Genomic DNA, 11,792 nt, shown 5'->3' with positions numbered 1-11,792 from the left:
GGGTTTATACAGCCACCACTAAGGGGAGCTCACTACATAGGGGTTTATACAGCCACCACTAAGGGGAGCTCACTACATAGGGGTTTATACGGCCACCACTAAGGGGAGCTCACTACATAGGGGTTTATACAGCCACCACTAAGGGGAGCTCGCTACATAGGGGTTTATACAGCCACCACTAAGGGGAGCTCACTACATAGGGGTTTATACGGCCACCACTAAGGGGAGCTCACTACATAGGGGTTTATACAGCCACCACTAAGGGGAGCTCGCTACATAGGGGTTTATACAGCCACCACTAAGGGGAGCTCACTACATAGGGGTTTATACAGTCACCACTAAGGGGAGCTCACTACATAGGGGCTTATACAGCCACCACTAAGGGGAGCTCACTACATAGGGGTTTATACAGCCACCACTAAGGGGAGCTCACTACATAGGGGTTTATACAGCCACCACTAAGGGGAGCTCACTACATAAGGGTTTATACAGCCACCACTAAGGGGAGCTCACTACATAGGGGTTTATACAGCCACCACTAAGGGGAGCTCACTACATAGGGGTTTATACAGCCACCACTAAGGGGAGCTCACTACATAGGGGTTTATACAGCCACCACTAAGGGGAGCTCACTACATAGGGGTTTATACAGCCACCACTAAGGGGAGCTCACTACATAGGGGTTTATACAGCCACCACTAAGGGGAGCTCACTACATAGGGGTTTATACAGCCACCACTAAGGGGAGCTCACTACACATTGGTTTTATACAGCCACCACTAAGGGGAGCTCACTATACAGGGGCTTATACAGCCACCACTAGGGGGAGCTCACTACACAGGGGTTTATACAGCCACCACTAAGGGGAGCTCACTACATAGGGGTTTATACGGCCACCACTAGGGGGAGCTCACTACATAGGGGTTTATACGGCCACCACTAGGGGGAGCTCACTACACAGGGGTTTATACAGCCACCACTAAGGGGAGCTCACTACATAGGGGTTTATACGGCCACCACTAGGGGGAGCTCACTACACAGGGGTTTATACAGCCACCACTAAGGGGAGCTCACTACATAGGGGCTTATACAGCCACCACTAGGGGGAGCTCACTACACAGGGGTTTATACAGCCACCACTAGGGGGAGCTCACTACACAGGGGTTTATACAGCCATCACTGAGCTCAGTTTGCCGGGATCTTCCCCTCAGTGTTTCCCCCTGAAGTTTGCTCATACAATACTGGTCTCTGCTTCCCTGAATGGTTTCCCTTTATGTTATACAAAATAAAGAAATGAAAGTTAAACCTGGAAATAAAAACAAACTAAAATATAATCATTTGTCATCAGTGACAAGATGGGAAATACAGAGCGGACGACTACTGAGCGTGAGCCGAGAAATCAGATAAAATAGAACATGTGCGACCGCATCCAGGCCGGAGCCAGGAGCCGACGGATGGACTACACCAATATCATCATGGAGTCCTGTGATAGGAAGAGCAGGCGGCACCAGGCAGGAGGTCCCCATGCTACAATACGCAGCATATGGCAAAAGTATGTGAACCCCCCTCATTACTATGATGTGGAGAAGATAACATATTTCTAGGCTTTATATACAGCCATTGTACAGGAGGAAGAGGAGGTGAGCTGTGACATCACCTATTGTGAATGGTGGATCCTGTGTCATCTACTGTATATAGAGGTGTTATCAGTCATTGTACAGGCGGAGGAGGTGAGCTGTGACATCACCTATTGTGAATGGTGGACCCTGTGTTATCAGCCGTATATAGAGGTGTTATCAGTCATTGTACTGGAGGAGGAGAAGGTGAGCTGTGATATCACCTATTGTGAATGGTGGATCCTGTGTTATCTGCTGTATATAGAGGTGTTATCAGTCATTGTACAGGAGGAGGAGGTGAGCTGTGATATCACTTATTGTGAATGGTGGTTCCTGTGTTATCTACTGTATATAGAGGTGTTATCAGTCATTGTACAGGAGGAGGAGAAGGTGAGCTGTGATATCACCTATTGTGAATGGTGGATCCTGTGTTATCTACTGTATATAGAGGTGTTATCAGTCATTGTACAGGAGGAGGAGAAGGTGAGCTGTGATATTACCTATTGTGAATGGTGGATTCTGTGTTATCTACTGTATATAGAGGTGTTATCATACATTGTACAGGAGGAAGAGGAGGTGAGCTGTGACATCACCTATTGTGAATGGGGGATCCTGTGTTATCTACTGTATATAGAGGTGTTATCAGTCATTGTACAGGAGGAAGAGGAGGTGAGCTGTGACATCACCTATCGTGAATGGTGAATCCTGTGTTATCTACTGTATATAGAGGTGTTATCAGTCATTGTACAGGAGGTGGAGAAGGTGAGCTGTGATATCACCTATTGTGAATTGTGGATCCTGTGTTATCTACTGTATATGGAGGAGTTATCAGTCATTGTACAAGAGGAGGAGGAGGTGAGCTGTGATATCACCTATTGTGAATGGTGGATCCTGTGTTATCTACTGTATATAGAGGTGTTATCAGTTATTGTACAGGAGGAGGAGGAGGTGAGCTGTGATATCACCTATTGTGAATGGTGGATCCTGTGTTATCTACTGTATATGGAGGAGTTATCAGTCATTGTACAAGAGGAGGAGGAGGTGAGCTGTGATATCACCTATTGTGAATGGTGGATCCTGTGTTATCTACTGTATATGGAGGAGTTATCAGTTATTGTACAGGAGGAGGAGGTCGTGAGCTGTGACATCACCTATTGTGAATGGTAGATTCTGTGTTATCTACTGTATATAGAGGTGTTATCAGCCATTGTACAGGAGGAGGAGGTAAGCTATGACATCACCTATTGTGAATGGTGGATCCTGTGTTATCTACTGAATATGGAGGAGTTATCAGTTATTGTACAGGAGGAGGAGGTGAGCTTGTCAGTATGTGTGTGGGTGTAATCATTTGAAACCAGAAGTTTCCATACACTATATAAAAAGACACATATGATGTTTTCTCAATATCTGACATGAAATCAGAATAAACCTTTCCCGTTTTAGGTCAATTAGGATTACCAGAATGTTTAATATTTGCCAAATGCCAGAATAATGAGAGAGAGAGAATGTTTTAAGGCATTTTTATTACTTTCTGCAAAGTCAAAAGTTTACATACACTATGATTACTATGCCTTTAAACAATTCTGGACTGGCCATATGATGTCAGAAGCTTCTGATAGTTTTTTTGGCAACATCTGAGTTAATCAGAGACACACCTGTGGATGTATTTTAATGCGCACCTGAAACACACTGCTTCTTTGTGTAGCATCATGGGAAAGTCTAAAGAAATCAGCCAAGATATCAGGAAGAGAATTGTGGACTTGCACAAATCTGGCTCATCCTTGGGTACAATTTCAAGATACCTGAAGGTGCATTGTTCATCTGTACAAACAATTATACGCAAGTACAAACAAGATGGGAATGTCCAGCCATCATACCGCTCAGGAAGGAGACGGGTTGTGTGTCCCAGAGATGAACGTGCTTTGGTCCGACAAGTGTATATCAACGAGAGGACAAAAGCAAAAGACCTTGTGAAGATGATGGCAGAAGCGGGTAAGATTGTGTCAATATTGCAGTAAGTAATAGAAATGCCTTAAAACATTCTCTCTCTCTCATGATTCTGGCATTTGGTAAATATTATAAATTCTGGTAATCCTAATTGACCTAAAAGGGGAAAGGTTTATTCTGATTTCATGTCAGATATTGAGAAAAACATGCAGATGTGTCTCTTTATATAGTGGATGGAAACTTCTGGTTTCAACTGTAGATGTGTGTACAGACATGGTGGAATGTTGCATGATGAGCTCTTGGGCTGCAGTGGGCCCGTATGCTGCTGTTGCACAGGACCCTCTTCTGTGTCTGCCGGGGGTCTGTGGACAGGGATCACTGATACATTTCACTCCATTTTCCTTCTTGCTGGAGAACCTGTGGATACTTTCCTCCTCTCCACAGACATTTCTACTCACCCGGTTTTACCCCATTCACACAATTTTTTGCCTCCGTCACCCGCTGATATATTGCTTTTACCAGTTTGGGAGGGGGTGCAGTAACCACTTCTAATAACACTGGCAGCTCCATCAAGCGTACATATGGATGCTCATTTCCAAATGTCTGCCAGTGTGAACAAAGCGCATAAATATGAATGTTATCGGCAGCACATCACTCCAGGTAAACAGGGGATGTGCTGCCAATACCATGTATGAGGGGTTAGGGGCATCAGATTGTTGATCGTTTGGTCCCATTCATTGTTCGTCGTTTGATAACTTCTTTACAGCCGATCAGCGCTCATCTAATGGCCTGAAATCGGCTCGTATAGCTGCAGCCTGAATGTGTCTGTGTGATGGGACAATGTGTCAGGATTTGTTTAAAACCGGCCTTGATCGCAAATATTGGAATAAATCGGTGAATCTGGAGGATGAAACAATTTGTTGCATTGGATAAACTTGTGCCTCTATTGTCGGCCTCCCTGGAGGCTGAGGACAGGTCTGCAGTGTGGACGTGTTTATGGGCTGTGTTCACATGTGGAGTATTCTGTGCACTCCGGCCGATGGAGGATGTGCCGAGCTCAGAGTCACCATCGGCTCTGTGGTCGGGGCAGCTGCTTCTTGCTTTGCCCAATCTTGGATGTTTATTTACCGTCCATACAATGTATCGGCTGCAGAATAACAACGTTGTATCATAGGCTGATATCCAGTTATCTCTATAGGCGATGATGAAGAAAAGGAGGCTGAGCTGTGACGAGACCTCCCAAGATGTGGAGGATGAGGTCACAGCTGTAAGTGGAGGTTTCCTGGTGAGGAGGCCGGTGACATCCTCATCCTCAGCTGTAATGAAGGATCAAAGGATTATTACAGGATTGTTACAATGTATCATTCAGCCTAGAACCAGGAGACACTTATGCTGCAGCTTCAAGAATTCACTAGACTCAAACATTGTAACAAAGTCTCAGATGTGAACAAGAATAGGCCATGTATGCCTCTATTCCATGCATGTGAAACTGACCCGCAGGGTGCATTTTTGGCCCTCGACACTAGAATCACCACCACTATGTGGGGCCATTATACTGTAAAGAAGACTATGTGGGTCCATTATTCTGTGTGGAGGACTATGTGGGGCGCATTATACTGTATGGAGGACTATGTGGGTCCATTATCCTGTATGGAGGACTATGTGGGGCCATTATTCTGTATGGAGGACTATGTGGGGCTCATTATACTGTATGGAGGACTATATGGGGCCATTATTCTGTATGGAGGACTATGTGGGGCCATTATTCTGTATGGAGGACTATGTGGGGCTCATTATACTGTATGGAGGACTATGTGGGGCGCATTATTCTGTATGGAGGACTATGTGGGGCCATTATTCTGTAAAGAAGACTATGTGGGGCCCATTATACTGTATGGAGGACTATGTGGGGCCTATTATTTTGTATGGAGGACTATGTGGGGCCCATTATACTGTATGAAGGACTATGTGGGGCCCATTATACTGTATGAAGGACTATGTGGGGCCCATTATACTGTATGGAGGACTAGGTGGGGCCATTATACTGTATGGAGGACTATGTGAGGCCCATTATACTGTATGAAGGACTATGTGGGGCCCATTATACTGTATGGAAGACTATGTGGGGCCATTATTCTGTAAGGAGGACTATGTGGGGCCCATTATGCTGTATGGAGGACTATGTGGGGCCCATAATACTGTATGGAGGACTATGTGGGGGACATTATTCTGTATGGAGGACTATGTGGTGCCATTATACTGTATGGAGGACTCTGTGGGGCCCATTATTCTGTATGGAGGACTCTGTGGGGCCCATTATTCTGTATGGAGGACTCTGTGGGGCCCATTATTCTGTACGGAGGACTATGTGGGGACCATTATACTGTATGGAGGACTATGTGGGGCCCATTATACTGGGTGGAGGACCATGTGGGGGCATTATACTGTATGGAGGACTCTGTGGGGCCCATTATTCTGTACGGAGGACTATGTGGGGCCCATTATACTGTACGGAGGACTATGTGGGGACCATTATACTGTATGGAGGACTATGTGGGGCCCATTATACTGGGTGGACGACCATGTGGGGCCATTATACTGTATGGAGGACTCTGTGGGGCCCATTATTCTGTATGGAGGACTATGTGGGGCCATTATACTGTATGGAGGACTATGTGAGGCCCATTATACTGTATGAAGGACTATGTGGGGCCCATTATACTGTATGGAGGACTATGTGGGGCCATTATTCTGTATAGAGGACTATGTGGGGCCATTATTCTGTATGAAGGATTATGTGAGGCCCATTATTCTGTATGAAGGATTATGTGGGGCCATTATTCTGTATGGAGGACTATGTGGGGCCATTATTCTGTATGGAGGACTATGTGGGGCTATTATACTGTATGGAGGACTATGTGGGGCGCATTATTCTGTATGGAGGACTATGTGGGGCGCATTATTCTGTAAAGAAGACTATGTGGGGCCCATTATACTGTATGGAGGACTATGTGGGGCCTATTATTTTGTATGGAGGACTATGTGGGGCCCATTATACTGTATGAAGGACTATGTGGGGCCCATTATACTGTATGAAGGACTATGTGGGGCCCATTATACTGTATGGAGGACTATGTGGGGCCATTATACTGTATGGAGGACTATGTGAGGCCCATTATACTGTATGAAGGACTATGTGGGGCCCATTATACTGTATGGAAGACTATGTGGGGCCATTATTCTGTAAGGAGGACTATGTGGGGCCCATTATGCTGTATGGAGGACTATGTGGGGCCCATAATACTGTATGGAGGACTATGTGGTGCCATTATACTGTATGTAGGACTCTGTGGGGCCCATTATTCTGTATGGAGGACTATGTGGGGCCCATTATACTGTACGAAGGACTATGTGGGGCCCATTATACTGTATGGAGGACTATGTGGGGCCCATTATACTGGTTGGAGGACCATGTGGGGGCATTATACTGTATGGAGGACTCTGTGGGGCCCATTATTCTGTACGGAGGACTATGTGGGGCCCATTATACTGTACGGAGGACTATGTGGGGACCATTATACTGTATGGAGGACTATGTGGGGCCCATTATACTGGGTGGACGACCATGTGGGGCCATTATACTGTATGGAGGACTCTGTGGGGCCCATTATTCTGTATGGAGGACTATGTGGGGCCATTATACTGTATGGAGGACTATGTGAGGCCCATTATACTGTATGAAGGACTATGTGGGGCCCATTATACTGTATGGAGGACTATGTGGGGCCATTATTCTGTATGGAGGACTATGTGAGGCCCATTATTCTTTATGAAGGATTATGTGGGGCCATTATTCTCTATGGAGGACTATGTGGGGCCATTATTCTGTATGGAGGACTATGTGGGGCCATTATACTGTATGGAGGACTATGTGGGGCGCATTATTCTGTATGGAGGACTATGTGGGGCCATTATTCTGTAAAGAAGACTATGTGGGGCCCATTATACTGTATGGAGGAATATGTGGGACCATTATACCGTATGTAGGACTATGTGGGGCCTATTATTTTGTATGGAGGACTATGTGGGGCCCATTATACTGTATGAAGGACTATGTGGGGCCAATTATACTGTATGGAGGACTACGTTGGTCCCATTATACTGTATGGAGGACTATGTGGGGCCATTATACTGCATGGAGGACTATGTGAGGCCCATTATACTGTATGAAGGACTATGTGGGGCCCATTATACTGTATGGAAGACTATGTGGGGCCATTATTCTGTATGGAGGACTATGTGGGGCCCATTATGCTGTATGGAGTACTATGTGGGGCCCATTATACTGTATGGAGGACTACGTTGGTCCCATTATACTGTATGGAGGACTATGTGGGGCCATTATACTGTATGGAGGACTATGTGAGGCCCATTCTACTGTATGAAGGACTATGTGGGGCCCATTATACTGTATGGAGGACTATGTGGGACCATTATACTGTATGGAGGACTATGTGGGGCCTATTATTTTGTATGAAGGACTATGTGGGGCCCATTATACTGTATGAAGGACTATGTGGGGCCCATTATACTGTATGGAGGACTACGTTGGTCCCATTATACTGTATGGAGGACTATGTGGGGCCATTATACTGTATGGAGGACTATGTGAGGCCCATTATACTGTATGAAGGACTATGTGGGGCCCATTATACTGTATGGAAGACTATGTGGAGCCATTATTCTGTATGGAGGACTATGTGGGGCCCATTATGCTGTATGGAGTACTGTGTGGGGCCCATTATACTGGGTGGAGGACGATGTGGGGCCCATTATACTGTATGGAGGACCATGTGGGGCCATTATACTGTATGGAGGACTCTGTGGGGCCCATTATTCTGTATGGAGGGCTATGTGGGGCCCATTATACTGTATGGAGGACTATGTGGGGACCATTATACTGTATGGAGGACTATGTGGGGCCCATTATTTTATATAGAGGACTATGTGGGGCCCATTATACTGTATGGAGGACTCTGTGGGGCCCATTATTCTGTATGGAGGACTATGTGGGGCCATTATACTCTATGGAGGACTATGTGAGGCCCATTATACTGTATGAAGGACTATATGGGGCCATTATTCTGTATGGAGGACTATGTGGGGCCATTATTCTGTATGGAGGACTTTGTGGGCCCATTATTCTGTATGGAGGACTATGTGGGGCCATTATACTGTATGGAGCACTATGTGGGGCCCGTTATACTGTATGGAGGACTATGTGGGGCCCATTATACTGTATGGAGAACTATGTGGGGCCATATTTCTGTATGGAGGACTATGTGGGGCCATTATTCTGTATGGAGGACTATGTTGGGCTCATTATACTGTATGGAGGACTATGTGGGACCCATTATTCTGTATGGAGAACTATGTGGAGCCCATTATACTGCATGGAGAACTATGTGGGGCCCATTTTTCTGTATGGAGCACTATGTGGGGCCCATTATACTGATATGGAGGACTATGTGGGGCCCATTATACTGTATGGAGAACTATGTGGGGCCATTATACAGTATGGAGGATTATGTGGGGCCATTATACTGTATGGAGGACTATGTGGGGCCATTATTCTGTATGGAGGACTATGTAGGGCCCATTATACTGTATGGAGTACTATGTGGGGCCATTATTCTGTATGGAAGGCTATGTGGGGCCCATTATACTGTATGGAGGACTATGTGGGGCCCATTAAACTGTATGGAGGACTATGTGAGGTTATTATACTGTATGGAGGACTATGTGGGGCCATTATACTGTATGGATGACTATGTGGGGCCATTATACTACTGTTTGGAGGACTATGTGGGGCCCATTATTTTGCAGGGAGGACTATGTGAGGTTATTATACTGTATGGAGGACTATGTGGGGCCATTATACTGTATGGAGGACTATGTGAGGCCCTTTATACTGTATGGAGGACTCTGTGGGGCCATTATTCTGCATGGAGGACTATGTGGGGCCCATTATACTGTATGGAGGACTATGTGAGGCCCATTATACTGTATGGAGGACTGTGTGGGGCCTATTATACTGTATAGAGGACTATGTGGGGCCATTATTCTGTATGGAGGACTATGTGGGGCCTATAATTCTGTATGGAGGACTTTGTGGACCCATTATACCGTATACTGGTTGGCCCGCGACTTTGTCCAGGTTTTTTATTTTGTCCCTCTGTGTGTCTGAGTTTGACATCCCCGCTCTATTCCATCCTGGAACACCCGTACAATTATTATACCCCCCCCCCCCATCCTTTTAATGCAAAGCTTTAGACCTTGGGGTGAGAGATGGGACCGCTTGGTGTTCAGCCTTCAAATGTGATTGTACGTGATGAACTAATTTATTAGTTTTCATCAACAAGGTGCATACGGGTAATGTGACCCCATTTAGATAAAATAAAATGACGGGGTCTCTACTGTACCCCTGTGGAGCGAGGATCAGGCGCAGGGTCTCACCACCCATAAAAGAAGGGTTGAGGCCAAGTTCCCGTAGTGTGGGCGGCCTATATGGGACGTACAACCTTCAGTCCCCTTTACGGTTCCCGTACATCAGATGCGGGGTGCCACCCTTATTCCCATACATTCCAGATTTGGGTGTGCCTCCTGTCACCTGGATTTAGTCCCTTATATGTCCTGAGAAGGGAATAGATGTTCTCCTATTAAAAAGCCTTACAGGCAGCAAAGCTCGGAGGATTCCAGAAATTCCAGATATCTGCAGCCAGAATGCAGCAGATACAGAGGCTGATCTATAAGATGGGCAAGAGAGGCTGACTGCAGTATGTTATAGAGGAAATCTCCAGCCATTGTGAAACTACAATACCCAGCATCTCCTGATCAGGGCATGCTGAGAGCTGTAGTTTTGCAGGAGAGCTATAAGTTGTTTCACTGACTTACACAACACTTTATTTGCTACCTGAATAGTTGCTGGGAATGGAGCCCTGTTCTAATACACAGATCCAAACCCTCCGCATAAACAAGAGAAAAAAAAATATTTTGGCTTCATGAGGTCTCTACTAGGGGGAGCTCAAATAGCTTTATTATTGCGTTCAATGGGAGCTGTATAAAACCCACTGCAGTGAGCTCCCCCTAGTGGTGACTTTGGGTAGCCAGAATTTTTCTGATCTGATTTATATTATTTCTGCAGAAGATTTGGAGCTTTGTATCAGAGAAATCGAGCTCCTACATCTGCACAGAGAGCAACCACTCCAAGAAACTGTGCGAATCTCAAAGACATCTGCACACGACGATCCCTTCACCGCTGGCCATGACCTTGTAGATAGAATAACTTGTGGTTAACGCTCTCCAGGGAAATGCCGGGTTACAATAACTCATTTATAAGATTCGGAAAAGCCTCTGGACATTGAATGGCCTCATCGGATCTCTCTAGACAGAGTTTATGCAAACTCAGAAGGAATGTGGATATTCATGGCTCTCCCCAGTGGTCGCAGCGTATCTGCATGATTCATCCTGGCTGCACAATGTATCAGGACTGAGTCACTCAGGGTTCCATCACCCGCCCTATACGCGCGTGCGACTTACAGGGGTGCCTGGCTCCTTACAGGGGATCCGAGTCTCCGACAAGATCAGGACAGATTATATATACCCTCTGCATGGAAATATGCTCACATTCACTGACAGCAAGCAGAGAGCTTGACAATAGTAAGGAATCAAATAACAGATCAGAGTTTATTATACAGTAATTACGCTTTATTGATAGAACGCTAGAAAAACAATTAAAATATCAGAATCCACGGAACCCCAAATAAAAAAAATAAAAAAAAGTTATGGTAAAATGCCCTTAAAAGTGCACGTTAACCAGACCTGACCTACTAAATCAATACAGACCCCCAGACCAGGCCCTCCAAATAAAAAGAACACTGGCCAGACCCTCTAAAAAAATAAACTGCAGCACAAACCCTCTATAATAATAATACAGCCCCTCAGACCAGACCCTCTAAATAAATATACCCCAGACCAGATGCCCTGTAATAATGCAGCCCCTCAGACCAGACCCTCCAGATATGGACCCAAGACCAGACCCACTGTAATAATGCAGTCCCTCAGACCAGATCCTCTAGATATGGACCCAAGACCAGACCCCCTGTAATAATGCAGTCCCTCAGACCAGACCCTCCAGATATGGACCCAAGACCAGACCCCCTGTAATAA

The sequence above is a fragment of the Phyllobates terribilis genome, unplaced genomic scaffold (assembly GCF_046119375.1).
Source record: "Phyllobates terribilis strain yellow unplaced genomic scaffold, ASM4611937v1 Scaffold_8__6_contigs__length_399053987, whole genome shotgun sequence".
Classification (NCBI taxonomy): domain Eukaryota; kingdom Metazoa; phylum Chordata; class Amphibia; order Anura; family Dendrobatidae; genus Phyllobates; species Phyllobates terribilis.
Note: the sequence above shows the minus strand (reverse complement) of the source record.